This window comes from Mesoplodon mirus (genome assembly GCF_964341445.2).
Source record: "Mesoplodon mirus genome assembly, chromosome: X".
NCBI classification, from domain to species: Eukaryota; Metazoa; Chordata; class Mammalia; order Artiodactyla; family Ziphiidae; genus Mesoplodon; species Mesoplodon mirus.
This window is the reverse complement of record NC_138981.1, coordinates 4,590,122-4,617,096: the sequence shown is the minus strand read 5'-3', so window position 1 is coordinate 4,617,096 and position 26,975 is coordinate 4,590,122. Positions and strand designations below refer to the sequence as shown.

Below are 26,975 nucleotides of genomic sequence, written 5' to 3'. Positions count from 1 at the left end.
AGAATGCCACGTTAGAGAAAAATTACTATTCCATAGATTTTTGTCAATCTAAGTCTTGCTTTATTGAAGTTCAGCTCCCAGCAACAATTTCTTGGGTTCAATCAGTACCCCAGAAATATTTTCCCTCCAGAGATGGCATTTGAAACTGTCATCCATCTTCCAGCATGGCTCTCCATCTTAGGTTCTATTGAAAACAAATGGTGTAAAAAAAGTTCATTTGTTCCATTTTTAAAATTAGATTCCACATATAAGTGAATGAACTTTTTTACAAAACAGAAACAGATTTGCAGATCTCGCAATCAAATCTATGGTGACCAAAGGAGAAACACGGCGGGGGGAACTGATAAATTAGGAGTTTGGGATTGACCTATACACACTACTATGTATAAAATAGGTAACTAAGAAGGACTTACTGTACAGCACAGGGAACTCTACTCAATACTCTGTAATGACCTATATGGGAAAAGAATCTGAAAAAGAGTGGATATATATGTATAACTGATTCACTTTGCTATATACCTGAAACTAACACAACATTGTAAATCAACTATACTCCAATAAAAATTAATAAAAGTTAGAAAAAAATTTAAAAAAAGGAATGGTGTGTCATCAGTGTTGACCCTTCGCCTTGTCTTCAGGAATGAAGGAATCTCTGGGCATGGTCACCTCTTCTGCCCTCTCACCAGGATATTAATTGGCGAGATTAAGATTGTAAGGACGTGGATTTGAACACTTGGGTGACGCCCCTTGCAAGGCAAGGCAGGGAAGATCCAAATCATCATTTTTCCTTTCTCTGCGCACACCTTTTATTGACAGGAAAAAGATTTTAAGAGATCAGCATGGAAGCCCTCTGACCCGCATTTGATACTTTAGGAAGAGGAACAAACACATGTAAAGGGATTAAGTCACAATGCCTCTCACAGTGGTATTGCCACGAGGGACTATACCTGCAGGAGGAACACACACAAAGGAAAGTCTAACGGCCCACGCGCAGAGCACACTTTTCAAAATAACACTGGCATGTTCTCACCCGGGGCGATTTTGCTCCACAGGGGTCACTGGACAATGTCTAGAGACATTTCTCGTTCTCTCAAATGTGTGGATACTATTGGCATCCAGTGGGGAGAGGCCAGGGATGCTGCTAATTACCTTACGATGCACAGAACAGCTTCTCCCACTGCCAACCACAAACACGCATCCAACCCAGTCCTGCACCGCAAAGAACGAGCTGGTCTCAAACGTCGCTAGTGCCAAGGTGGAGAAACTGCGTTAGATAATCGGCCTGGTCATCATGAAACCGGGTGTGATGCCAGAGATGGGCAAAAACGTGGATGGGGCTGGAGGGGGCGTGTCACACCAGTGTGTTCCAACAATCACGCACGGCCAATTATGAGTGGTAGTTCCACTATGACTGTGATAAGTTGTGTGAAAATAAGTCTCTGGAGATGAAATTTATAACCCAAGTTATAGCCACAGAACAAGAAAAGTGAAGATCAAGGGGTTAGGTCTGCTTTATTATTAGAAACCTATATATATATATATATATATATATATATATATATATATATATATTTTTTTTTTTTTTTTTTTTTTTTTTTTTTTTGCGGTACGCGGGCCTCTCACTGTTGTGGCCTTTTCCGTTGCGGAGCACAAGCTCCAGACGCGCAGGCTCAGCGGCCATGGCTCACGGGCCCAGCCGCTCTGCAGCATGTGGGATCTTCCCAGACCGGGGCACGAACCCGCGTCCCCTGCATCGGCAGGCGGACTCTCAACCACTGCACACCAGGGAAGCCCCAGGAACCTATATTTTGATTTAGTTTGTGAGTTAACAGTAAGCATGCTCCATGACCCTTCCCACTGTTTATCTAATCGTCGCAACTGTCATTTACTTGGTCATTTTTTCATCATTCTCATCCCCTCTCCAAATGAGGTTTTAGTTGTACAACACTGAAAATCACAACAGTGGTGTAATGGCGGAGTTAGAACCCACCATTCCTTGTCCTTGATTGTGAGACACCAAAAGCCCTGGAAACCGAAAGATTTTTGTACATTTTGTTTTTTATTTGGCAGCGAAACCCAACCTGAACCGACTTGAGGCATCCGTCTTGTCTCAGCGCTCGTGCCTCAGCTGTTTGCTAGCATCACGTTGCACTGTCATCAAACAGTAGGCTCAAGTGCACTGGGAAAACATCAAAAGGAGGTCAAGATACCTCCTGAGTAACAGTGAGAGGAAGAAAGGAAGGTATTTGTCATTAGCAATAGCCCAGAAGCATGGTTATTAGATAAGGTCAGCCTTGGAGGACTCCTACTTGAAGAGATGGTCTAGAAAGATGGTAAACAGATGAAAAGGTCAGTGGATGAAATTCGACCGATGTGTTTGCCATAGGTTTGCAGATCTTGTCCCAGGATCTATTTCCTGGGGCTCCATGAAAGGCAAAAGCTGATAAGAATTTAGTCCTGAAAATACATACAACACAGATGAAAACAGCCCTATCTTGCCACTAATCTATGATCCCAGAGAAACCCTTACAAGGGGAGAGAGGTCTTCAAGCTTAGGTTGACGGTCGTGAAAAAAACAGCCAAGACGATGGAAATGTGAACTCAAATCACCTATTCATCCTCACCCACACAGGAAGGGTTTTCTGAGAAATATTCCCCGAGTAGTCCAAGAACCAGCATACCAAGAGTAGACAAGCCAGGCTAGAACAAAACTGTAAAATAATATAGTTTCTCTCTCACACACTTCTTGTGAAATGTAACACTTCAGGTACTTATTTCTTCTTGGATATGAAATCTATCAAACCATGGGTTTTTGTATTCCATGAAGAGCAGATAAACATTTTCTTCCACTCTACGTTGGTTGTATACTGATAAGTGCAAAGTTAACAGTGGTGGTCATGATCACAGAATTGTGAACTACAGTGAAAAAAAAATCACGTAGAACAGGGGTTGGCAAACTATGACCCCCGGGTCAAACCAGCCCACTACCTGTTTTTGTAAATAACGTGTTATTGAAAACATGGCCGTGCACGTTCATTGATGTACCGTCTATGACTGCTTTTGCCCTGTCATTGCACAGCTGACCATATGATCTGCAAAGCCAACAATATTTACTATGTATGTGGTCTTATACAGAAACTGTTGGCTGACCCCTGACCCAGATATGGCTAAGATATGTCATCTGTTAATTCTTGGCCTCAAGAACCAGAGATTATGGCAAATTCGCTCCACAAGAGAGACCACTCAGAAAGTAGATTGACAAGACAGACCATAATAAAAGAAGTCTCTGAGAGGGTCGATTTTCACATGACCATTTGGTCCCTGTAGACCCTTGTGCCCTAACCATCACTGCTTGGCCAAATAGTACACGATGAGAGAACTATGCTGACTCTAAAGCACCTCATCGCAAAGGTACTTGAGCATCCAGAGATCATGGACATATGTCACGGGTACGTGTACAGCTACTTCTTATTTTGACTTGGCTACATCTCCTGCTTTCCTTAGAGACAGGAAGTACCCAGGGTGTTGATGGTCTATCCTCATACAATTTAATTTACCAGTATATGAATACAATGTAATTATCAGAGCAGTTGTCTTCATGTATCCCACTGGGAGAAATATTCATACATTTTTCTGCAGGAATATTAACACGTTTGATTACAGAGGGCTGCCACCACCTGCTGAGGGGGTCCTATGAGCTACAGAAAAGGCACTTGTTAACTTTCTAAAGCATGCATAACTCAATTCCAAGCTCCAGTCCTTGGAGTCCTGGCTCCAAGGACTTCAGATAAGAAATTGTGTATCAATATTCAACTGTGGAAATCCTGGGAATTTAATCAGAGTGAGTGCCAAGATGTCACTATATATCACCGACATCTGGAATCAAACCAAATTAGACAGCTGCACTCCTAATTCATAGAAGCCCCTTCCAAAGCAACAAAAGCCATGTGGTATTTCCCTGTTTCCCATGGTAGAGACTCAATTATGTTGCTGGGAGGCTGGGTTGATTTCAAACCCACAGTCGAAAATGTTAGGATTTTTCGTACTTGAGTCCAACTGCCAAGTGGCATTTATGCCTGAAATGGGGCCGAGTATGAACTTATGACACAAAACAAATTCCATAGATCAGCTAAACAGAATAATGTTGACCAAATGAGGGGAAAGAATTACAACCACAGAACTGTCTTTTTTTTGCCATGGCTGGGGACAGTTTCTAATTTGTCAACAAATTTAATTTGTGTTGTCTGTTGTCTTCATTTTACTCAGGCCATTTTCTGGTTTGCTCTGGAGGTTCTTACTGTCTTCATTATATTCTAAGAATATTGTAATTTTCAAAGGGTCAGTTGGTCATTTGATGCTTCAAAAAATGGAAGGCTATCAGGATCACGTAATTATTTTCACTCATATGCTACAGAAGGAAAACATCTCCATTTGCAAAACTGCATACTGGTGATGCAATTAATATCTCCTAGAACCTGTTCTGTGTGCTCTCCTAGTAAAACCTTTAACTATGGAATCAATCACAGGGAGGCTCCTGTTTAATTACCTGGACGATCTTAGGTGAACGATTTTGCCCCTGTCTCCATTTTCGAGCACATTTACATCTTCTCTCCCTAAATCAACTGAGCCATTCTCCCCATGGAGGCCACATCTTCTTTGTACTTCCCATTGTCCAGAAGGCTGTGTGTAGCAGCAGACAGAGGGGGGATGTCACTAAATGTTTGCTGCATTTATGTCTTCAATTAGTTGTATGACAAGTTCTGAAGGTTTCTCCTGGGGAACTAGCAAGAGTCTTGGGGACGTCAGAAGTTTAACACAGAACTGGAAAAATGAAGAGGGAGTCCTTGGTGTCCCAGTGGTTAGGACTCTGAACTTCCACTACCGAGGGTGCAGGTTCGATCCCTGGTCGGGGGGCACTAAGATCCCACAAGCTTCGAGGCGTGGCCAAAAGAAAAAAAAAAGAACTGGAAATAAAGAGCTGTGGGAAACTATTATAATTATCAACCTCTATAAAAACTGTAAATGTGAAAATGAATTGAGTAAGATATACAGCTTGACTATGGTTGCCAGCAACCCTTGGTGTTCCTGGGCTTGTAGACCGGCCACCGTAAGCTCTGCCTGCATTGGCACGTGGAGTTCTCGCCATGTATCTTCCCATCATTCTCCCTCTGCAAGGCTCTATGAGTCTCTTTCTAAGGACACAGCCGCACTGGATCAGGGGCCCACCTGACTCCCGTGGGACCTCATTTTTACTATGTACCTCCTCAGTGACCCTACTTCCAAAAAAGGGCACATTCCAAGGTTCTGCCAATAACTGACTGGCAGTGGGGGCTGGGGAGAGGGTATCACTCTTCAGCCCAGAACAAGCAGCCTTCTCCAACAATGCATGGGTACCCCCAGTATACCCACCTCCTAGAATACAGGGAGGGAGAAATGGAGGAAAGCTAGAGCTGATCCAGAACTCACCCACCTTTCTCCTACCTGCAGGTTGTCCCAAATTTCCTCCTTTCTATCCTGTCTTAAACCAGCATCCGCAAAGCAACCCCAGGATGCTTACACATTCCATAGGCATTCACTGTTGTTCAAAGTGCTTTCCTACCCATCCCAGCTGTAACAGGCTGTGTTTGTGAAAAGACTATTTCCCCTGGTTGCAGGTAAAAGGACCTGGGCGGGGAGGGGGGGGTCAAAGTTCTGAGCTAATGCTAGATTCGATTTCCAAGTCTAGTCAGATACATTGGTTCAAAAGCTATAACGGACGCCTGGTGATAGCAGCACCTTATAGCCACTCCACGATAAGGAGCATCCATCCTCTGGGGTTCAGGGGGATCCCAGCTCTGGGCACTTTAGGGCACATTATTACCACTGAGCCAACATGTAAAGCACACACCTGTACACTAGCTTCACACTGCTTCTCTTCCTCTAGATTCTGAAGGACTCTGGCACCCACTGTGGGATGAACTGCTGAGTACCTGCTTCATGAAAGACACTATAAGACGGCCATTGATTTTGGAGGGATAAAGCCTATATGGCAAAATGCTGACAACTATTGAATCTGTCATCATCGTCTGTAAACCCATCAACTATGGAATCTATGATCATTATCCGTAAACCCTTCAACTATGGAATCTATGATCATCTGTAAACCCTTCAACCATGGAATCTATGATCATCTGTAAACCTTTCAACTATGGAATCTATGATCATCGGTAAACTCTTCAATTATCGACTATCATCAACTGTATACCCTTCAATTATTGAATCTACGATCATCTGTAAGCCCTTCAATTACTGAATCTATGATCAATGATGAAGGATATAAAGATGATCATTCATTCACGTGAGATTTAAGTGGGGGGAAATTTGTAACAGAAAGTTGGGTAGAGCCTTAGGAAACAGAAAGAAAGTATAAACTATAACCTTTTTTTAAAAGGCCACCCACATAGCACCAACTCATAGGATGAACAAACTTCATCTTGGCCATGACGACGAGGTTCCTGAAACCGCCTTGGACTTGCAAGGCCAGCGGTAAGTCAATAAACAGCCTGAATGTGCCATGATGTCGGGGTGTGCTTGCGTTTTGCCAGGTGTCTGACGGTGACGGTCAGGTGGTGGGCCGGGCACTCCACCAATGGCCAATGGCCACACGTCAGACACCTGTATCCTTACACTCCAGTGGGCTTTGCAGAGTCCCGTCCTTGCTCAGGACACGTCCTTGGGGTGTTTATGTCAACACCTCACGGAAGGTCATGGTTCCCTAAAACAGCATCCCTCATATTCCTCACCCTTAACCGTTCTTGGCATGACCTCACCATATTAATTGGCATTTTCACGATGACCGCTTCATCGTGAAATGGGGCTTCACTTTACCTTGGGACCCGGCAGCTGGCAGACCAGTCTTCATAGTCTTAACCTTTTATGCTAACCGTGATAACTTATTGAACTGATGTGTGTAGAATTTTCAAAGCATCGATGGCCAACACCACTTCTGTTCTGTTGTGTGCCCACGGACTTGAGGCCCACACCCTTGGGTTGGCAGATATACTGGCCCTGCCGACTAAACCATGAAGGGCTCCTTAGTGGATGCTAAAGCTGCCTTTCTCTACAGAGATGGGCTTGAGTTAGGGCACTGAGAAGCAGGCCATGAGTGAGGAGCACCAGCTTTGGGCTTTCCTTGCCAGTCACGGGCTGTGGGGCTGCACCCCGCAAGCTTTGTCACTACCCAGCTGCGAGACGAAAGAAGGAGCGACAGTGGCACCGAGGGTTTACTGGACGGGGGAACTTAGACGTCAGAAGCAAAGGGCCCTGGAGCAACACCCCCGCTGTGTACAGCAGAGAACACACAGGACATGGCAACAATCTCTGCAAGCCGCGGGGGAGGAGGCTACCATTTATAGGGGGAATAAACATCAGGTGGGCTCAGCCGTTACCAGGGAAACTAGCAGCCCACAGCCCCTCAGGCTAACAATCGTCACGCCGGTAGATGTCTCCCTTTAATAAACTAACAGGTGGGGCAGCTCTGGCCTAAGGGGCAGGGGCCAAGCACGGTCCTGTGAGTAGGGTGTAGGCAAAGCAGGGATTGGTCAGGCAGGGGACGTACAGAGAACAAGAGAACAGCCATACTGAGTGGCCTGACCATATACCGGCTGCTAGGTGGCGTCTGACTCAGGAGGACAGTCTGTCAACTTTTGAGCGTGGATTTAAACACGAGATTTAGAGGCAGATTCACGCCTACTTGCTTTCAGTGTAAAATTCTTCATCTAGGGTAGCTGGGGGCATTTATGGAACATGCCAGCTCCCTTAGGGGAACACTTTGATAAATGACCTAATACTTGATTACCACCCCCTACCCCAACGTGCAGTCACATTCATTAACGTAACCCCTGGTTTTGGTTTTACAGCTCAGGATATTTGACCTCAAATTGTAGCCTGGGAACTCTGCAGAATATGGGTGTTTTGGCTCAAACCAAAGGGCCGGACTCTATAGAGTCCAGGAATTAAAATCCAAAGAGCCTCAATCTACAGGTGAGAGGATGGAGCCCCGTGAAAGGTGAGTGCCTGACCCAAGGGTCACACGGGGAGGCAGCTGACACTGCAGCAGACTCCCAGGCCTCCTTCCAGACCCCGTTTTGGCTACCCACGTGGCATCCCTTGCTTCCCCACAGGGGGAATATTCCTACCCGGTGACATGTGGCCAACCGTAGCAGCAGAGGGCAACTCCTATCGGGTGCGGGCGTTTGCTAGGAAATGACTTTAACAAGTGTGAACAATGCCGTTTCCTGGTGTCTCACCCCCAGTTGGTTTTAGAAACCAAAGAGGTCACAACACCATTCAGACAGATCTAGTGAACAGAGAGAAAACCAGAGGTCAAGGACTGGAGAAAGCTAACTACGACCTTCTTGAGAAGTCGGTCAAGAAAGCAGAAAGTTTTCTCTCAAGAGAATAAGAGCAGAGGCAACAGCCGGAGGAAGACTGATGAACTGGGGTCACGTAACCATGTGATGCCCCTGTGGCGCTTGGCCCTCCTAGGGCGCGTGCACAGTAGGACAGGCTGCTGGGAGCTGCAAGTCCCTTCTTTGTGTCGACAGCAAAACAGCTCTTCCCCCCAATTAAGCTCAGGTTAGAAGCGCTACATCCCTGAACAGAATTACTACCTCTCAGCGGTGAAGCTCTTGTAGGTATAAAAAACGGAAAGGGCAAAACTTTATGTTTTTGCTAATGCCCCACGACAATGAACATTCCGATTCTGTATAAGTGTTCTATGTCGACAGAAGGAATGTGTTTACTGCACCGTAACCCTCCATCTCTCTCTGATCTATCAGATGTCCCTGAACTGTCCCATGTACAGTGACCCGAGGAAAAAAGTTTCTGCTGTGTCAAATCAATGCGGGATGAGGTGTCAGGAAAAGTTAACGTTCACACTACCTGTTAGGGGACACATAAATCTGATTACTTCTAGAATAAGTTCATTTTCGCAAGCAATACAATGGGCTGTTAATGAGCTGAACACAGAAATAGCTAAGTGATATGCCCACAGAAAACGAGCCGGTCTCCCTGCGATGGGATGTTTACGGAGGCGATGTGAAAGGTGAGGCTCAGTGAGTGACATGGAAACAGACTGTGGAAGCATCCAAAGGCCAAAAGCAAGAGTTTCTTCCAAAGTCAGACTAGGTAGGTTTTCAAAGAAAACGGAGACACATTGTGAGCAAATTACTCTCACAGAGGCAAAATGGGGAGATTTTGATCGAATGAAGTTTTGCAGAAAATGAGACCAGGGAGGAGGTGAATCCAATAATCCAGGTCACGAGTCTTCCACCTGGGGCTCACCGACTCCTAGGAAGACACAGAGACGTGCGGGGGCATGGGTATGTGGGGAAGGGATGCACTCTAAGGGAATCTGTTGACAGATTTTCAACTTCCATTTATGCTCCAAAAACATGCTGCCTGGGTTCCCACCCTCACCTTCTTCCACTTGGTACAGAAGGCATCCCTGGCATCCTGGCTCTTACCATGGAGATCACCCCAGGATATAAAATCCTTTCAAGTGCTTCAGCGACAATGTGAAATCTTGGTATCAATGGGATATTGGCCAAAGGGCCAAGGGTGAGTCCTTTGGGACTAGACTGGTCAGGGAGTTGCCAGGAAACATGGAAATGGTTCTAAAGTGCCAATACAACATCCACTTTCAAGGAACATTCTGGATGGAATGGAGATGAATTAAAGAACAAAGAACCACCCAAGACGGCGGCCACCATAAAAAGGGCAGGTGCAGAAGACGTCAATGTGGCTTTGAGGAGATTACACAGCAGATTAAAAAAACAAAAAAATCTGCACAGAATAGAAGTAGAATCACAGAAATGAAGGAAGCAATAGAAGTGAAGAAAGAAACAACTCCAAAACTTCGAAGATGCTTGTGAGGACATCATGCTTGCAGATGATGACCGCTTAGTGATACCTCATCAGATTGGTCTCACTGTGTTTTCATCAGTCACTCTCAAGAAGAAACAGGAGAAATGTTAGAAGAAGCAAAGGAAAATCTGCAAGAAATTGACGCCTTAGAATCCACAGTGGAGTCATTTCAGTGGGAGTTGGCAGATTTGAAAGTTCAGTTATGCAGATCTGGGGAGAAAAGGAAACCTTGAAGCTCATGAAAGGTAAACATTTAATAATACTTTAAAAATGTGTTTAATAAACATGAATACTGTTTCTAAGGAAAAGAACAAAGAACCAGGTAAGTACAGAATTTGAGGGTGAGTGGAGAAGCAAGATAGGAAGAAAATTGTGAACTTTCGCCAAGACAGGGCTATAGCGCCCAAATGCCCCCCTTATTGGATGCGTCCAAAGACTGCATTGCAGTGAAACCCCTAAGATCACCATCGGCAGATGGTGGCCATGGGGTCAGAGAGGTACTTCAGAAACTAAGCCAGCCAGATGGATGACTAACTGGATAAGGGAATGGGGGGATGGACATGAATGCCTCCAGCATATGGACGAGATGTACTGAAGGTACAGAGATTTGGAAAAGAGCAGCTGAAGGTTGAATTTTGCACATACCTAGTTTGGAAAATATGTGTAGCTCATGTCACAGGAAAAAGACAATAAAATATCATCGCCATCATCAATTACTAAGGGCTGCCAATGTGCTAGGCATTATCCTAACACTGTGACTATATATTACCTATGATCCTGATACTGTAAATATGTATTATCTATGTTAACCTAAATTATCTATCATCTATTATTCCTTCCCATTTTACAGAAGGGGAAACCGACATTTACAGAAGTTTTTTACCAGCTCAGCTTGTATGTAGAAAAGGTGGGATTGAGATACAGTTTTCGTACCTGGAACGGTACCTACCGTCACTCACGATACCAGTATTGTCTCCCCGGATACTAGAATGAGGGGAGAAAGCAGAGCACAGGATAGGGAATTAGGAGACAGGACTAAGGATGACATTTGATGCCACGGCTGTGGGTGAGATTGCCCACCGAGGGGAAACAGAAGAAAAAAAGGTCATAAGACATAAGCGTGAGTAAACTGAAACTTCCAGGGGCAGAGGTGGGAAAAAGAACCAGAGAACGCAGCTCAGAAAAGAGCATGCTGAAAGGTATGCAAAGAACCAGAAGTGGGAATCATCGCAAAGGAAAAGATACTGGAACTGGCAGTAAGACGGTCAAAGGTGACCTTGGGAAAGAAGATCCAGGAGACGCCAAGCCAGTTAGATAGAGGTAGAGATGAAAGTCTGGGACGTGGACCTGATGGGATAAAGAGTACTGATTAAGAAGGTGAATTTTGGGAAGCCAGAAGGGATCACTGAGGCAGCCTAAAATCTAGGGCAAGTCTAAGGATTAAAGGGAGAGAGTTGAGTCCAATTTGTCAACAGGCATTGGCTGGCCAGTCAATTCGTTAGTTTGCTTGTTTGTGTAGACTTTTCAGAGTTTCAGAGGTAGCAAAGTTTCCTGCTACCCATGAGAGTCTGTGAGGCTGTGATCCTGGGGGATCCCAGGAGGGGGTTGGATTTAAAATGCCGGGGAATGCAAAAGGGGTCTCAGCTCGTGTGAGTAGATCAAACAACAAGCAATCCCGAAGGCACAGCCCAGGATGTGAGTCAACATCGTGCAGTGGATCAGGTGAGCATTTCCACACGATGGTCTCCAAGAAACGTATCAGCACCATGTGGTGTCAGACACATAAAGCGAACACGGCCCATTCCAGATGGGGCTCCGCGACGTCTGCCGGCACGGCTTCAGAACTTTGAAAATACGGGTGCTGTTTAAATGGATTTTTACCTTCCTAAGGATTAGGTCTGATGCAGTGGGCATGCTGTCCCGTCCAAGGGCACGGACATTGCCCAGGTAGACTTGGGAACTAGAGCACCAGGTGAGTATTTTGAGGAGTTTGTTTGGGGTTTTTGGTCTTCCTGACATGGTGGCAATCTGAAGCCATTCATTTCATGATTCTCTGCCCTTCCTCAACCTCTCGAGTACTCCCTTTCAAAGTCTGGGTTCATTAGAGGGAAACCCTATTTTGCTAGGCCGATTTCTTGCTTTCTCCCTCCTCCGCTGGACCCTTTACGGATTTGTGATTGCAATGGCAGACGTTCATGTCTGAGTCCATTTTAATGCTCGAGTCATTCCTTTTTCAGAGTTCCTGGCGAGGAGATATTATCTATTTTTATCTGAACGACTCTAAACCCCAGGGCACCCGTTGGCCATTTACTATTACAGATTTTAAAAGAGGTCACTTCCTTCTAAGGATTTCTATCACTTCACTTCACCAACCAATTCTTCCTGGTTTATCACAGTCAATTTCAGAGCAATATTTTATCTGTGGGATAAAGTTTCCAGAAAGAAGAGAGTTTATCAGATATTAAGCTTTTAGCTGGGCAATACTTCCAGCCGATGTCCAGGAGCTAAAGTCCCAGATCACCAGTAGATCAGGCTTCTATGCCAGTTTCATTATCTATAGTTAAGAAGTCATTATTCACTGCCTGGACCAGGCCTGGGAGTCTATTGTATAATTGCAAATTATATCACTTGGTATTTTCTCTCTTTTGAAAATCCTTACCAAATAATACCCTAGCATGCTTCCATGTCCAGATTTAAAGTTTTGATTTTATTTACAACTGTGTCATTTGCCCATATTCAGTGCATTTCCCTTACTCCTACAATTAGCTGTGCCTTTTGAAATAAGTGTACATTTGTTCAAATGATAGCAGTCTGAGATATACAAGCAATGATCATCTCATTGACAGACCCTGACTTGTTTAGAAGGGAAATCAGTCTTAAGGACCTAAGTATTGGTCCATATACCTTTCCTTTGGAAAGGACCATAATTTCAAGTAGTTAGGAGAAAACGGTGAAAATGGTGGAAGCAGGTCAGATGATTTAGTGTGAAGGCAGACAAAAGACAAGCATTCCAAGCAGTGAGGGGCATGGAGGTGTATAGAACACATAAGTTTTATTTCCTCATGCTTGAGCGATTAGCTCTGGGACCTTGTAAGACAAGGATTACAGGGTCATGTAGCAGAATGATATAATCTGATGACTGTCAACATCTCTGAGGGCAATAATCACGGGGTTCCAAGAAATATGATGACATTGAGAAAAATATGACTTCTTAAGAACATCTTCAGGCACGGGGTAGGAGTGGGGATGAAAAGAAATGGGCGTAAAGGCTCTCACTGGAGTGATGAAAACGTTCTAAAACTGATTTATGGTGATGATCGCACAACTTGGTAATTTTTTTTTTTTCCTTTGCGGTACGTGGGCCTCCCACTGTTGTGGCCTCTCCTGTTGTGGAGCACAGGCTCCGGACATGCAGGCTCAGCGGCCACGGCTCACGGGCCCAGCCGCTCCGCGGCAATGTGGGATCTTCCTGGACCGGGGCACGAACCCGTGTCCCCTGCATCGGCAGGCGGACTCTCAACCACTGTGCCACCAGGGAAGCCCCACAACTTGGTAATTTAATGCAAACCACTGAATGGTGCAAGTGGGTGACTTTCAAAATACATAAAATAAGCTTCAAAAAATTTGTAAACAGGCGTTACATCATTTAAAGAAAAATAACACAGACCGAATTAAAAATGTATGTATGTAAATTTAGAACAGAGTGCCCTTGTGTGCCACTGCAAATTGAATAAGGTGGGACTTTTACATGTCTTATTCTTTTTCTCTCCTTCTGATAAATGTGAACGTGTGTGTGTGTGATTGACTCGTCTCCTGATGTTCCTGGCAGGGACATGTCTGCTTGGGAGGACCTTTGCCAGCATCTGTCTGCAGCAGCCCACCAGGATGCGGAATCAGCATGGCTGAGAGAAGCTAAGGTCTCAGGAAAGGTCAACAATGTGTGGGTAGAAACAAGACAGAAAAGCAAACAGGGTTTGACCCACAGAGTAAACTGTGTAACGGGACGGAGTGTGGGGAATGGCCCAGGGCAGTGGCTCAGCGCCAGTTACCAACGACTGGGTTCCTGAGGCTTCTAGACTCTGCACATGGTGCAGGCATGGTGGCTCAAAGGTACACGGGGTTCTGGGGGGCAAGCAAGACGCTTTTCATTGCCCCTGTTTTAAATGAGTACCCGATACTCTTAGGCTTCATGGATCGTCCAAAGTCATGATTTTTAGTAAGATTTCCAAAGACAGCAGTATCTTCAAGATTATTTCCATGGAATTGTCCAAGTTTTTAACTCAAGGCATATTGTTATCATTGAAAGGCTGCCAAGGGTGGACGCTAATTCTTTACAATCAAATTTACTTAAATTCAATGATTACCGTATAATACATGGAAAACAGACAGTGAACCCTATTTGTTAAACATGTTTTTATGATTGTAGCAATGGCATATCCATTTTGGTTTTCAACGACATGGAGACAAAGTCATTTCATGAATTTTTGTTCTTCCAGCATCCCAGGAAGAAGCAGCACTGAGCATCTTTGCAGGAAAAGCAGAAGTGTTTCCTGCAAGAGATGATGATGAAGCTGGGAATGGAGTTGATTATGTGCTGCAGGGAAAATTTCCTGGGACAGCATTGATGCAATAGGGGACTACAAGTGTGGTGAAGAAGGAAATCCTAAAAGTCTTACTGAAAAACAAACAAGTCTATGAATACAAGTGACTAACTGTGGGCAGCATTCCAAGCAAATTGGTAAATAACCAACTGTTACATTGGCAGGAAAATATAAAAGGGCCACAGAAAGGATTCCCAATATCCCTGCTATGTAGTGATCACAGGTCAAAAGGACACTAGTCTCTCTAATTTAGCTTGCTATTGGAACCAAGAAAAAATAATCATACTCAAAGTATAACTTGATGCACAAGGTTCATTCAGCTTAAAAGATGCAGAAGTGAAAAAAATCACAGGAACAGACATTCCATTTGAAAACTTCAGTGGCAGCTATGTTCAAAGGTAGCTGGGAATGTATGGCATTCATGTAATTCTTTAAAGAAGGCCACCTGGGGTCACCTATTGATTCTTCCAATGGCTCTAATGGAATATATAATTAGGTGCCACGTATATTCCACACACACCATTGTACCCTAGGAGGCTTCATGTCCTAATGAATGCTTGGGCAGTGGCCAGGAGCACTCTTTTTTGCTGAAAATAAGTTGTCAGTAGTCACTCAGCCGCTTTCACACTACTGTGTTTGATAAAATCTCTAATCTCGTAATGTGTCCACTGGACACAACTGTATGTGTCGAGGGTGAGGAAATGGGGTTGGAAGAGAGATGGAAGTCAGTGCAGTCAACACAGAGAGAAAGGCTCCTGATCTAACTGGAATTTGAATCTTCATAAGGTGATGGGCCATTGGTTACATCCCCTGGACCTCAGACACCCAGTTCTGTCCCCAGACCAAGGCAGGCTTGGATGGGGGTAACACTTTGTGGGTGGAGAGGAGAGGGAGGCCAGGATGCAGGAGGGAGGTAGGTGACGTGTGATGGAGAACAGGCAGGTGGAGGGAGGGTCCCAGAAGACCCTGTTTATTCCTGGCTCCATGGCCCATTTCAAGTTGGGAAGCAGATTAAACTCAACAACTCAGAGACTCCTGGGATCCCTGCCACCATCTGGAACACCAGCAGCCCCGCCCAATGGCAACTCCCAACGGGACCAGGAATCGCCCCTATGGATTTTCAAGTCCATCTCCAGCCACCAGGCCAGGTTTGATGGCCTCTCGGGACCCACGGGCCTCTTTTTGTGACCTTGGAACCATGTGACCCTGTGTTTCAGGTGACTGGTTTCTGGGCCGCTCCCTCCTTGCATTCCACCTGAGCCTTGGCTGTTCCACCTTTTCCCCAACAGGCTGCCGGGCAGACAGAAACAAGTCTTACAACGCTCATGATACAAACTGAGGCTTTGCCAGGCGCTCTCTCACGGATAAACTGATCTTCCTCAACACAAATTCTGACAGGAGACGCTGTAAGTTTACCTCTCAGGGCTGCTGAGCCACAGCAGAGACAACCATCTAAAACGAGGACCTCAACGATGAAGAGAGATTAAACCTGGAGGTGGAAAACAGCACGGCAGTTGCTCAGAAAGCGAAACATAAGACTGGCCACATGACTTAGCCAGACCACTTCTGTGCGTACACCCAAAAGAAGTGGAACCACGCTCTTAAAGACATCTGTACACCCAGGGCTCACAGCAGCAGGGCTCACAAGAGCCGAAAGGTGAAAACCTACATGCTCAGCAACAGGTAAACGGAAAAACAAAATGCAGTCCAGCTATAAAATGCTACAGGATTCAGCCATAAAAAGGAATAGAGTTCTACAACATGGACAAGCCTTGAAAACAGGATGGTCAGCGAGCGAAGCCAGACACAAAAGGCCACATATTGTGCGATCCCATTTATAGGAAATGTCCAGAATAGGTGAGTCCATAGACACAGAAAGATTAGTGGTAGAGGCTAAAGGGAAAGAGAGTTGGGTTTGGGGAGGACTGATAAAGGGTATGGGGTTTTGGTGGGGGGAATAATGAACAAGTTCTAGAACTAGAGAGAGGTACCAGTTGAACAAAGTGGCTGGATATACTTAATGCCTCTGAATTACACACTTTAAAACGGTTAATATGCAATTTGTTGAATTTTACCCCAAGTTTTTTTTTAAAAGCGTTAAAAAAAGAAACATCAAGTTGAAGTTTACTTTTTAAAAAAACACCACCAAGTCTTCTGATTTCACTAGCGTGATGTTCCAGCCTCAAACTGAGATGTGGACGAATGCCAACCCCCCACTGTGAATGCAAACAGGACTGTAGGTCACCGCTGGTGACTATCTGGACCCACCAGCCTGGCCCAGGGACCATAGACTCGGGTCCAATGAACCTTCTGCGTAAGGAGAGAAGGAAGGACTACACGGACAGCAGTGGAGTGATAACTTCCAACCAATAAGAGAACACTTTCTGCTGTAAGGCCTGGCTGGACCGAACGGGGCTGGGGGGAAGGGAGAGCTGACCTGGTAGCTAGGATCACAGAAGAAGGATGTCACTAGGGTCTACTGGGTGTAGGGAGGCAAGGGCTGTCCAGAGAGACCTATTTTCCAAATCCTATTTAGGCTCCCAGGTCCTGCCACAAAAAGGCATCTGTCATAGGCAGGATTCTAAGATAGCCTCCATGGCTCCCACCTCCTGGTACCCACATCTTTGTGTGATCCTCTCTCCTCTTGAGGATGTGTGTGTGTGTGTGTGTGTGTGTGTGTGTGTGTGTGTGTGAGGGGGGCCTGAGATGTAGGACTTGGCAAAAGTGAAGGAATATGATTGAGGTTCCTAATCAACTGACTTTGTGCAACTCAACGAGGAGATTGAAGTGGGTGGGCCTGGCCTAATCAGGTGATCCCTTGGAAACAGACTCCAGGCACAGGATTTGCAATCCTCCTGGCCTGGATGGAACAAACAGTCATGGTGTGAAAGGCCTATAGGGAGGGGTGGCCCCTAGGAGCTGAGGGTCCCAGTCTTACAACCACAGGGAACTAGATTCTGCCAACATGTTGAATGAGCTTAGAAGGGCATCCCAAGCTTTCAGGTGATAATACGACTGTGGCCAATACTTTGCAGGCTTGTAAAGACCGTCGTGAGCAGACTACGAGCCAGGTAAGCCATGCGGGCACACCTGACCCACAGACACGGAGATAATCAATGGACGTTGTTCTAAGCCCTTAAATATGCGGTAATTTGTATCCAGTGACAGACAACTACCACAACATCCACTCCCAAATATACATAACATGGTAATAACACCACTGCATTTAACCAGGATGCAAAACCAGCGGCTCTCAAATACAGTGGTCCCCTCCACCAGCAGCCACAGACAGTAGTGACAAGTCACGTCAATCGGACTTACAGAGAATTTTCAGCTCCTTAAGGCCAATGGTCCTGGTTCCTGGGGCTCTTCCTCTGACTCTGTGAGCCTCCCTCCTATCTGTGCAACTGAAAAAATCCCTTTCTGGGTTTGAGTGAGGGGGCACTGAGTTTCTGTCACTTCCAACCAAAAAAACCTGAGTGTGCACCCTCTAGCTCTAGACAGTTATGACTGTCGTCTCCTTGATTAATGAACTCACCTGGACTCATCTGCAATTAGAAGTTCCTGGACTAAGGGCCTCCCTGGTGGCGCAGTGGTTGAGAGTCCGCCTGCCGATGCAGGGGATACGGGTTCGTGCCCCGGTCTGGGAGGATCCCATATGCCGCGGAGCGGCTGGGCCCGTGAGCCATGGCCGCTGGGCCTGCGCATCCGGAGCCTGTGCTCCACAACGGGGGAGGCCACAACAGTGAGAGGCCCGCATACCGCAAAAAAAAAAAAAAAAAAAAAAAAAAAAAGAAGTTCCTGGACTCGACTGCGTGCTGCCGGCCGGGATGAGTCTGCCTCAGGAGATGTCAATTATGTGACATGACCCGGCATGCCCAGGAAGGCAAATGGCTTTCGACACCCCTTTGGATGAGTCACCCAGGGGATGGGTGACAAGATGGTGGGGCAGGAGAACTCTTGGCCCCAACACTACCTATAGAAAACAGATTTATTTTTTCCCACCTGTAATATAAGATCCCACTAGACCAACGACTGTCAAGCCCCAGTGACTTTGTCTTCCAGGGGACAGGTGGCGCTGTCTGGACACATTTTTGGTTGTCACAGCTTGTGGGCGTTGCTCCACAAGCAACACAGCTGTGCTCACAAGCTGTGACCTTCTACCCACTGGCATCCAGTGTGTAGAAGCCAGGGATGCACATGAATATCCCACAATGCACTGCCAACAAAAGAACGATCCGGCCCCAGGTATCATTCGTGCCAAGGTGGAGCATCGTGCTCTCAGTCCAAGCTCTGTCTTACTAATTCTTTTTTTTTTTTTTTTTGGCGGTACGCGGGCCTCTCACTGTTGTGGCCTCTCCCATTGCAGAGCACAGGCTCCGGATGTGCAGGCTCAGCGGCCATGGCTCACGGGCCCAGCTGCTCCATGGCATGTGGGATCTTCCCGGACCGGGGCACGAACCCGTGTCCCCTGCATCGGCAGGCGGACTCTCAACCACTGCGCCACCAGGGAAGCCCATGTCTTATTAATTCTTAAATGCTTTTTCTAGCCCGGTGGTTGTCAATGAGGGGTGACTCTGCAGCTCGTTCCCAACGCCCGCCCCCCCACCTATCCCTCAGAGGTGTTAGTGGCGTCTGGAGTCATTCTGGTTCTCACAACAGGGCAGGTGCTATTGGCATCTCCGGGATGGTGTCCAAAGATGCGCCTAAACATCCCACGATGCACAAGACCCATCCCACGACAAGGAATTCCCCAGGCCCACAGATCAACTGTGCCCAGGCTGGGAAATCCTGACCCAGAGGCATACCTGCTTGCTCGCCAAACGACAATTTTCCCTTCTTCTTAATTAACCAAAAATGGACTTGGTACTTTTTTTTTTTTTTAACGGAATCACATAGCTGGCCTTTTCAAAGTCAATACGTGCCTTTCAGTTTAGTACTTCCAGGGCCACACAACACCAGGCTGGGCCCTCATAACCCACACGGTCCATCTGAGTTAGGGGTTCTTTGCCTTTCAGGTGCACAGGCTGGGGAGAAGCTGCCCCCTGAGCACACGGGGCACAGCAGCTCTGAGCACAGGGTCCAAAAGGCACAGTCCTTCTGCCCAAGTCTTCTGGCTGCATTTAGGCTTTTGAGTGTTTTCACATTATTGCAAAGCTTGGACAGTGCAGAAGGGTCATGAGGTTTTAAGCAGTGGAAGCTGCTTCTGAGGGTATAAGAGAGCATATGATGATACGGTAAGTGGAAAAACAAAACCCACATAGTGCAAACACCATCTGCTGTTCAAAGTCACCATGTGCTAAACATGAACCCTACCCTGCTGGCGATTACAACCCCAAGTCCTCGGTCTCAAAAAAGCTCAAACACGTGTGGCCAGTTGTGTTTCAGAGCTCAGAAGTCTTTGGGTTTTAGAAAGTAATGGCTTTAAAAAAGAAATCAAAACTACTTCATTAAAAGGATTCAAAGACCCCCTCCAACGCTGAGCTGCCTTCAGGATGGCTTTTGGCACTCATACCAGACACACTAGTTTTCTACACTGAAAGCATTCGGTCTGTCACACACACCATTTAGCAACTGAGACGACCAAACAGTGTAACCATGTGAGGTGATGGATGTTCACTAAAATTATGGCGGTGATCATGTGACAATCCACATGGCATAGCAAGGCACTGTGTTGTACATCTGAAAGGTATACAATGTTGAGGTCAACGATATCTGAGTAAGACTGGAATATCTAGAAATTTGTCATTCAATAAAGCTGGAATATATGTGTATATGTTCACCATTACCTTCACATATATAGGTATAATACATCTACACGTGTACGTGTTCACCATTACCTTCACATATATAGGTATAATACATCTACACGTGTATATGTTCACCATTACCTTCATATATATAGATATCTATATATGTATACATGCACCATTACCTTCATATATATAGGTATAATACATCTACACGTGTACGTGTTCACCATTACCTTCACATATATAGGTATAATACATCTACACGGGTATATGTTCACTGTTACCTTCATATATATAGATATCTATATATGTATACATGCACCATTACCTTCATATATATAGGTATAAAACATCTATACATGTATATATTCACCATTACCTTCATATATATAGGTATAATACATCTATACGTGTACGTGTTCACCATTACCTTCACATATATAGGTATAATACATCTACACGTGTATATGTTCACCATTACCTTCATATATATAGATATCTATATATGTATACATGCACCATTACCTTCATATATATAGGTATAAAGCATCTATACATGTATATATTCACCATTACCTTCATATATATAGGTATAATACATCTATACGTGTACGTGTTCACCATTACCTTCACATATATAGGTATAATACATCTACACGGGTATATGTTCACCGTTACCTTCATATATATAGATATCTATATATGTATATATGCACCATTACCTTCATATATATAGGTATAAAACATCTATACATGTATATATTCACCATTACCTTCATATATATAGGTATAAAACATCTATACATGTATATATGCACCATTACCTTCATATATATATAGGTATAATACATCTATACGTGTATATGTTCACCATTACCTTCATATATATAGATATAATACATCTATACGTGTATATGTTCACCGTTACCTTCATGTATATAGATATAATACATCTATATGTGTATATGTTCACCGTTACCTTCATGTATATAGATATAATACATCTATACGTGTATATGTTCACCGTTACCTTCATGTATATAGGTATAATACATCTATACATATATATGTTCACCATTACCTTCATATATATAGATATCTATATATGTATATATGCAGCATTACCTTCGTATATACACACACACACACACACACATACTATATCTCCAAATATATCATGTAATCCATATACCTCGAGCAAAGTTTTAGAAAGCAACCTGCAATCACACATATTAATGGTTCCACAGCGATAAACACGATGAATATTTGCACTCTGTCGGCTAAAGAAAGACTATTCAACGTTACATCAGTTTTACATTCCCTGGTTCAAAACAACTGTTGCTGCCAGACACCGGGCTTCCAATCTTTTTCTTTTCTTTCTGGTTACAGACAAAGGGCTGTGGATCGGAAGGCAGGGCTTTGTAGAGAAGCAATTGAAGGAGTCAGGCCCTGGCAAAGCCCTCCTAGGCTGAAGAGTATCTTGGCCAATCCCGTGAACTCACATAACCCCACAGTCTCCTCATCTGTGACAGAGGTGGCAGGTAGGGACCCAGGAAACCCTGGCCCAGTGACTCAGTTCGGACAAGCTGGGGCGGCCTCCAGCAGAAGTGAAAAGCTGCCAGGAGACCTGGGGGAAGAGTTGCAGACAGGACACAGGAGCCCTCTTCCCGCTTCCGTCAGGCCTCCAGGGGCTCCTTCCTGTCTCCAGTTCAGAGGTGCTAACCAGGAAGCCTTCGGCAATGTTTGGACCAGGGCGGAGGTGTTCTCAACCCCCTGTGGTGCACAGGACGCTCCCATGTCAAAGAATGATGTGGCCCCAAAAGTCAGCACGGTAGTGCCCAGGCCGAGGAACCCTGCTCCACCGCGAAGCTCTGCCTGATGCATTTTATTCTATTATTTTATGAAGTATAGTTGATTTACAATGTTGTGTTAATTTCAGGTGCAAAGCATCGTGATTCAGGGTTTTTGCAAATTATATTCCATTACAGGTTATTACAAGAGAATGGCTGTAATTCCCTGTGCTATACAGTAAATCCTTGTTGCTTACCTATTTTATATAGAGTAGTCTATATCTGTTAATCCCATACCCCCAGTTTGTCCCTCCCCCGTCCCTCTCCCCTTTAGTAACCGTAAGTTTGTTTTCTGTTTCTGTTTTGCATGTGCATTCATTTGTATTATTTTTGAGATTCCACATACATGTGATATCATAGGGTCTTTGTCTTTCTCTGTCTAACTTATTTCACTAAGCATAAGACCCTCTAGGTCCATCCATGTGGCTGCAAATGGCAATATTTTATTCTTTTTATGGCTGAGTAATATTCCATTGTATATATGTACCACATCTTCTTTATCCAACCGTCTGTTGATGGGCACTTGGGTTGTTTGCATGTCTTGGCTATTGTGAACAGTGCCTTGTGCATTTTAAATGCTTATTGTAGGTCAGTGGTTGTCATCTGGAGCTGAAGGGACATGGGGTAACACCTGGAGACAAGTTTGGTTGTCACATTTGGGAGGGGGGTTGATACTGCCATCTAGCAGGTGGATCCTAAATATCCTCCACACACAGGTCAGGCCCTACAGCAAAGCGTCTTCCAGTGCTGCGGCTGAGAAACCCTGGGGTAGACAAATTAACTGTAAAGGAGACCTCCCCACCCCAACTCTCCATCTATCTGTAGACAAGACAACCCCCCGATCCTGGAACCACTAAAGAGGAACACTGGACCCAGGACCCATTCAGTCTCACCTGCAGGCTTTCTACCAGAGTTGACAGTCAAGCCGGCGGCCCTAGCTGAGCCCAGCAGTGTGTCTTTCCCTGCACTTGATGCTCATGATAGGCATTTAATGATCCCTGACATTGGCACTTGCAGCATTTCCCAAGTTTTGTTTTCCATCTCGGACAGCCTTGGAGGTGAGACTACGCTTGTGTTTCATCACTGCTACACTTTTTTTTTTTTCCTTTGCAGTACGCGGGCCTCTCACTGTTGCGGCCTCTCCCGTTGCGGAGTGCAGGCTCAGCGGCCATGGCTCACGGGCCCAGCTGCTCCGCGGCATATAGGATCTTCCCAGACCGGGGCACGAACCTGTGTCCCCTGCATCGGCAGGCGGACTCTCAACCACTGTGCCACCAGGGAAGCCCTGCTACACCTTTTTTTTACCTGGATCCCAGGGGTCCTAGGTAAGAGTTCACTGACTGACTGATCGAGAGTTTTACAAGGTTAATATCCAAACAAAGCGGGGATTTTAATCAGAAGACAAGAAGCAAAGAAAACAACAGAGGTGGCGACTGGTCTGGAGAACACGGCTTAGGATTTTTACCCACAAACTTTAAATGCCTGTTTCATCCAGCCTTTTAAGGGATGCCTGACATTTACTGTTTAGCTTTTAAATACAAATAGAGGGAGACTTTATATCTTTTTTTCTTTTTCCCATGCCGTGAAAGCTTTTACAGTTCTGAATCCTGATGGCATCAGTTGTTATATTAAAATCTCATTATAAATGAATATGGGGCAATATCTCAGTTGGGAAATATGAATGACCCTGGAGACACCAATTCATATGAATAATCTGTCAGGTATTGCCATGGGTTTACTGAACACACAGAGTGCCCTACGGCAAATAACCACGTCGCGGAGTAATCTTTCAACAAAATAGTTTCACCATTTTTAGTAACATCATCTTGGATGGCAATTGTTTCTATCAGCCCTCTAATTCCATCTGCAAGGGTGAGCACAGAAGACAAAACTGATGTAGACAGGAAATCTGTTGATACCTGGATAAGAAGTAAACTAAGCAAGAACTAGACATCTTAATTCTTTCCGATCATTCATTCACAGGGAAATGTGGAGGCTGAGGCTGAACAGGGGGTTACATGCATTTCTTAGCATCTACCTCTGGGGGGAAAAATAATATATTTGGCTGGTTCATAACAGGTAGATTATGTATGGCATGCATTGCAAAGGACATACTGTCCCAGATGCTGATTTTTTCTGTAACTGACGTACATTTGCAGAATGGACAGGTTGATTTCTGAACCACAGACTCATTCCCTGTTTAACCCGGCTCCTTTATACAGAAGCCAAACCCTGTCTACATAGCCAAACACTGGAATAATAAACAGCACGTCTGAAAACACAGCCAGTGTAGCCACAAGGAGTGGTGGAAGCCATGGTCCTGAGGACACACTCAGTGGTCGGCGTACCTGCCTCTCAAGTAGGGAGGAAATCTGGTTGTCATTTTTCAGGACACAGATTCAAGTGGCTCATGCCAGACTCTGAACTTGTATATTTAGAACAGAAAATAAAGATGTGTGGGACTTCCCTGGTGGCACAGTGGTTAAGAATCTGCCTGCCAATGCAGGGAACACAGGTTCAAGCCCTGGTCCGGGAAGATCCCACAGGCCGTGAAGCAACTAAGCCCATGCTCCACAACTACTGAGCCTGTGCTCTAGAGCCCGTGAGCCACAACTACTGAGCCCATGAGCCACAACTACTGAGCCCACGTGCCACAACTACTTAAGCCCGCGTGCCTAGAGCCGGTGCTCCGCAACAAGAGAAGCCACCGCAATGAGAAGCCTGCGCACTGCAAGGAAAAGTAGCCCCCGCTCGCCGCAACTAGAGAAAGCCCGCACGCGGCAACAAAGACCCAACGCAGCCAAAAAATAAATACCAAATTCCTAAGTATGAAAAAAAAGGAAAGAAAAGAAAGATGTGACATGGAAAAAAGGTTAAAAAAAATTGGAACTTCTATTAACTCCTCAAAATTATGTTTCGGAAAAGCAGCAAGTACTAAGCTGAGAATGACATTTGTCTTTCATGGAATACATTTGATGGCAAATACTTCTTATTCATATTCCTTGTATCCAACTCAGAAGCAGTGGTTCTAATGCTTTGAGAGCTAGGGTTAATGGACCCAATTTCTCTTTTGAGTCAAGCTACAGCACAAAGTGTACCTCTTTACTCACTTCCTCTTAGGTTTCTTGTTTTTACCCGCAGGTGTTTTCAAAGTATGAATTTCATGCAGAAAGAAACAAATAAAGACTATGAGGCAATTGCTTTCCTCTCCCAGAGGACTCCCTTGTTCCAGAGCAAACGAACAAATGAATACATATCAGATAAACTGTTGCAGGTGGCTTTACAGATTTTTTTTGTAAAGGTAACACTCCAGATAAAACACATACTTTCATTAGTCCCACGCCAGGTAATTCAAACCTCCACCTGCCCATAGCTAACACTTAGCCCTTCAACTTATGTAACTAACTCTTACCTCATGTATTACTTAACTATTCCAGAAAAAGAACAAAACAGGGACCTGTAGACAAAGTAACTATTCCCAGAAGCAAAAAAAAAAAAAAAAAGAATCCAACTCACCAACTCATGAGGCTTTCAGACAGAGCTATTCTCTGGCACATAGAGAAGGTGCCTTGACTGCAGGGACCTCACACAGCTTTTCCACTGACTGCACTGAACAGCATCCCAGCCAAGAGCTCAAGGGCTTTGAACAGTCATTGGACAGCCCGGGGAAGTTATATGGACTTACATCACTGGCTGCAAAGTCATCACCGGATAACTGGTGAAGCTCTCATTAAAAAGTTACTTAACGCCTGCGTTTCTTCACGTAATCCTCCCTCAGGCCCCTAGTGCCTCATCTATGAATCAGAGGGGAGCTGGGCTTCCTGAAATGATCAGTCACACCTTGGCAGTAATCAAACGGACACATCTATCATTTCTGAATACTGCACCGTGATCTTTCTTTTCCTGCTGGCACCTTGAAGTGGGAGGGGGGAAAAAAGTGGACATGTACTCAGAGCATCTCATGTGTGCACGGGAGTCTCCACGCCACTGTGCACAGCAGGCAGGTGTGGCAGGTGCACACGTGTGGGCGGGGAAGCTGAGGGTGCTGGAAAGCAGTGGGGAGGTGGGCGTCACACGTGGGGACAACTGCTCCCCCACTGGGAGGCACCGGGGTGCGGATGAGGCCATGCGCAGCTGGGGCTGCGTGCCGGACGCCCTGTGCACGGCCCGCAGCACAGCAGCCCTGCATCCCTGACTATCACGTGTCTCGCTCCCCCCGGCACGTGGCACACACAGCCCCGAGGAAGGCATTGCCGGCCAACACCCAGGATGAGGAAGTCGGACGGGCAGCCCTGAGCCTGGTGGGCGGAAAGCAGCACAGAGGAAGTGCGCCCGGATGCCTCAGCCCACACATCTGGGGGACACGTGTACCCCGGGAAAGATAACTGTCAGCATTTCTCTTCTGGCCTGTCTCCTCCCATCCATCATTATTTCGTTTTGTTTAGGTAAAAAAAAAAAAAAAAAAAAAAAAGGAAAGACTAAATCTCCACCTTTGTTTTCCATGTCTATAAATAAAACCTTACTTGGTTTTAATTATTTTGTGTGCCTCTGGTTCTTGGCAGGCGCTCACATAATTAATACATAATGTAGCGGCTGCTGACATATTTCCCGTTCTTCATGGAAGCCCAGGGTGATAGTATGGTGAAACCTGAAAAACTATTTTAAGCTGAATAAGCATGACTCTGACATCATCAAAAGGTGACATCTAGGGCTTCCCTGGTGGTGCAGTGGTTGAGAGTCCGCCTGCCGATGCAGGGGACACGGGTTCGTGCCCCGGTCCGGGAAGATCCCACATTCCACTGAGCGGCTGGGCCCGTGAGCCGTGGCCGCTGAGCCTGCGCGTCTGGAGCCTGTGCTCCGCAGCG

The 26,975-nt window shown here is 45.5% G+C and overlaps 1 protein-coding gene across 9 annotated transcripts in view; it reads right to left on the bottom strand.

Moving 5' to 3' along the window:
* STS (steroid sulfatase) overlaps positions 1 to 26,975 on the bottom strand; it is a 174,559-nt gene that overhangs the window by 127,679 nt on the left and 19,905 nt on the right. Inside the window, exon 1 of one of the 9 annotated variants that reach the window (XM_082609700.1) lies at positions 25,627 to 26,878. The exons of the other annotated variants lie outside the window; for them this stretch is intronic. The gene's annotated coding sequence lies outside the window, so the exon portion shown is untranslated. Of the gene's footprint in view, positions 1 to 25,626; positions 26,879 to 26,975 lie in introns of those variants that run through there. 9 annotated transcript variants of the gene reach the window in all.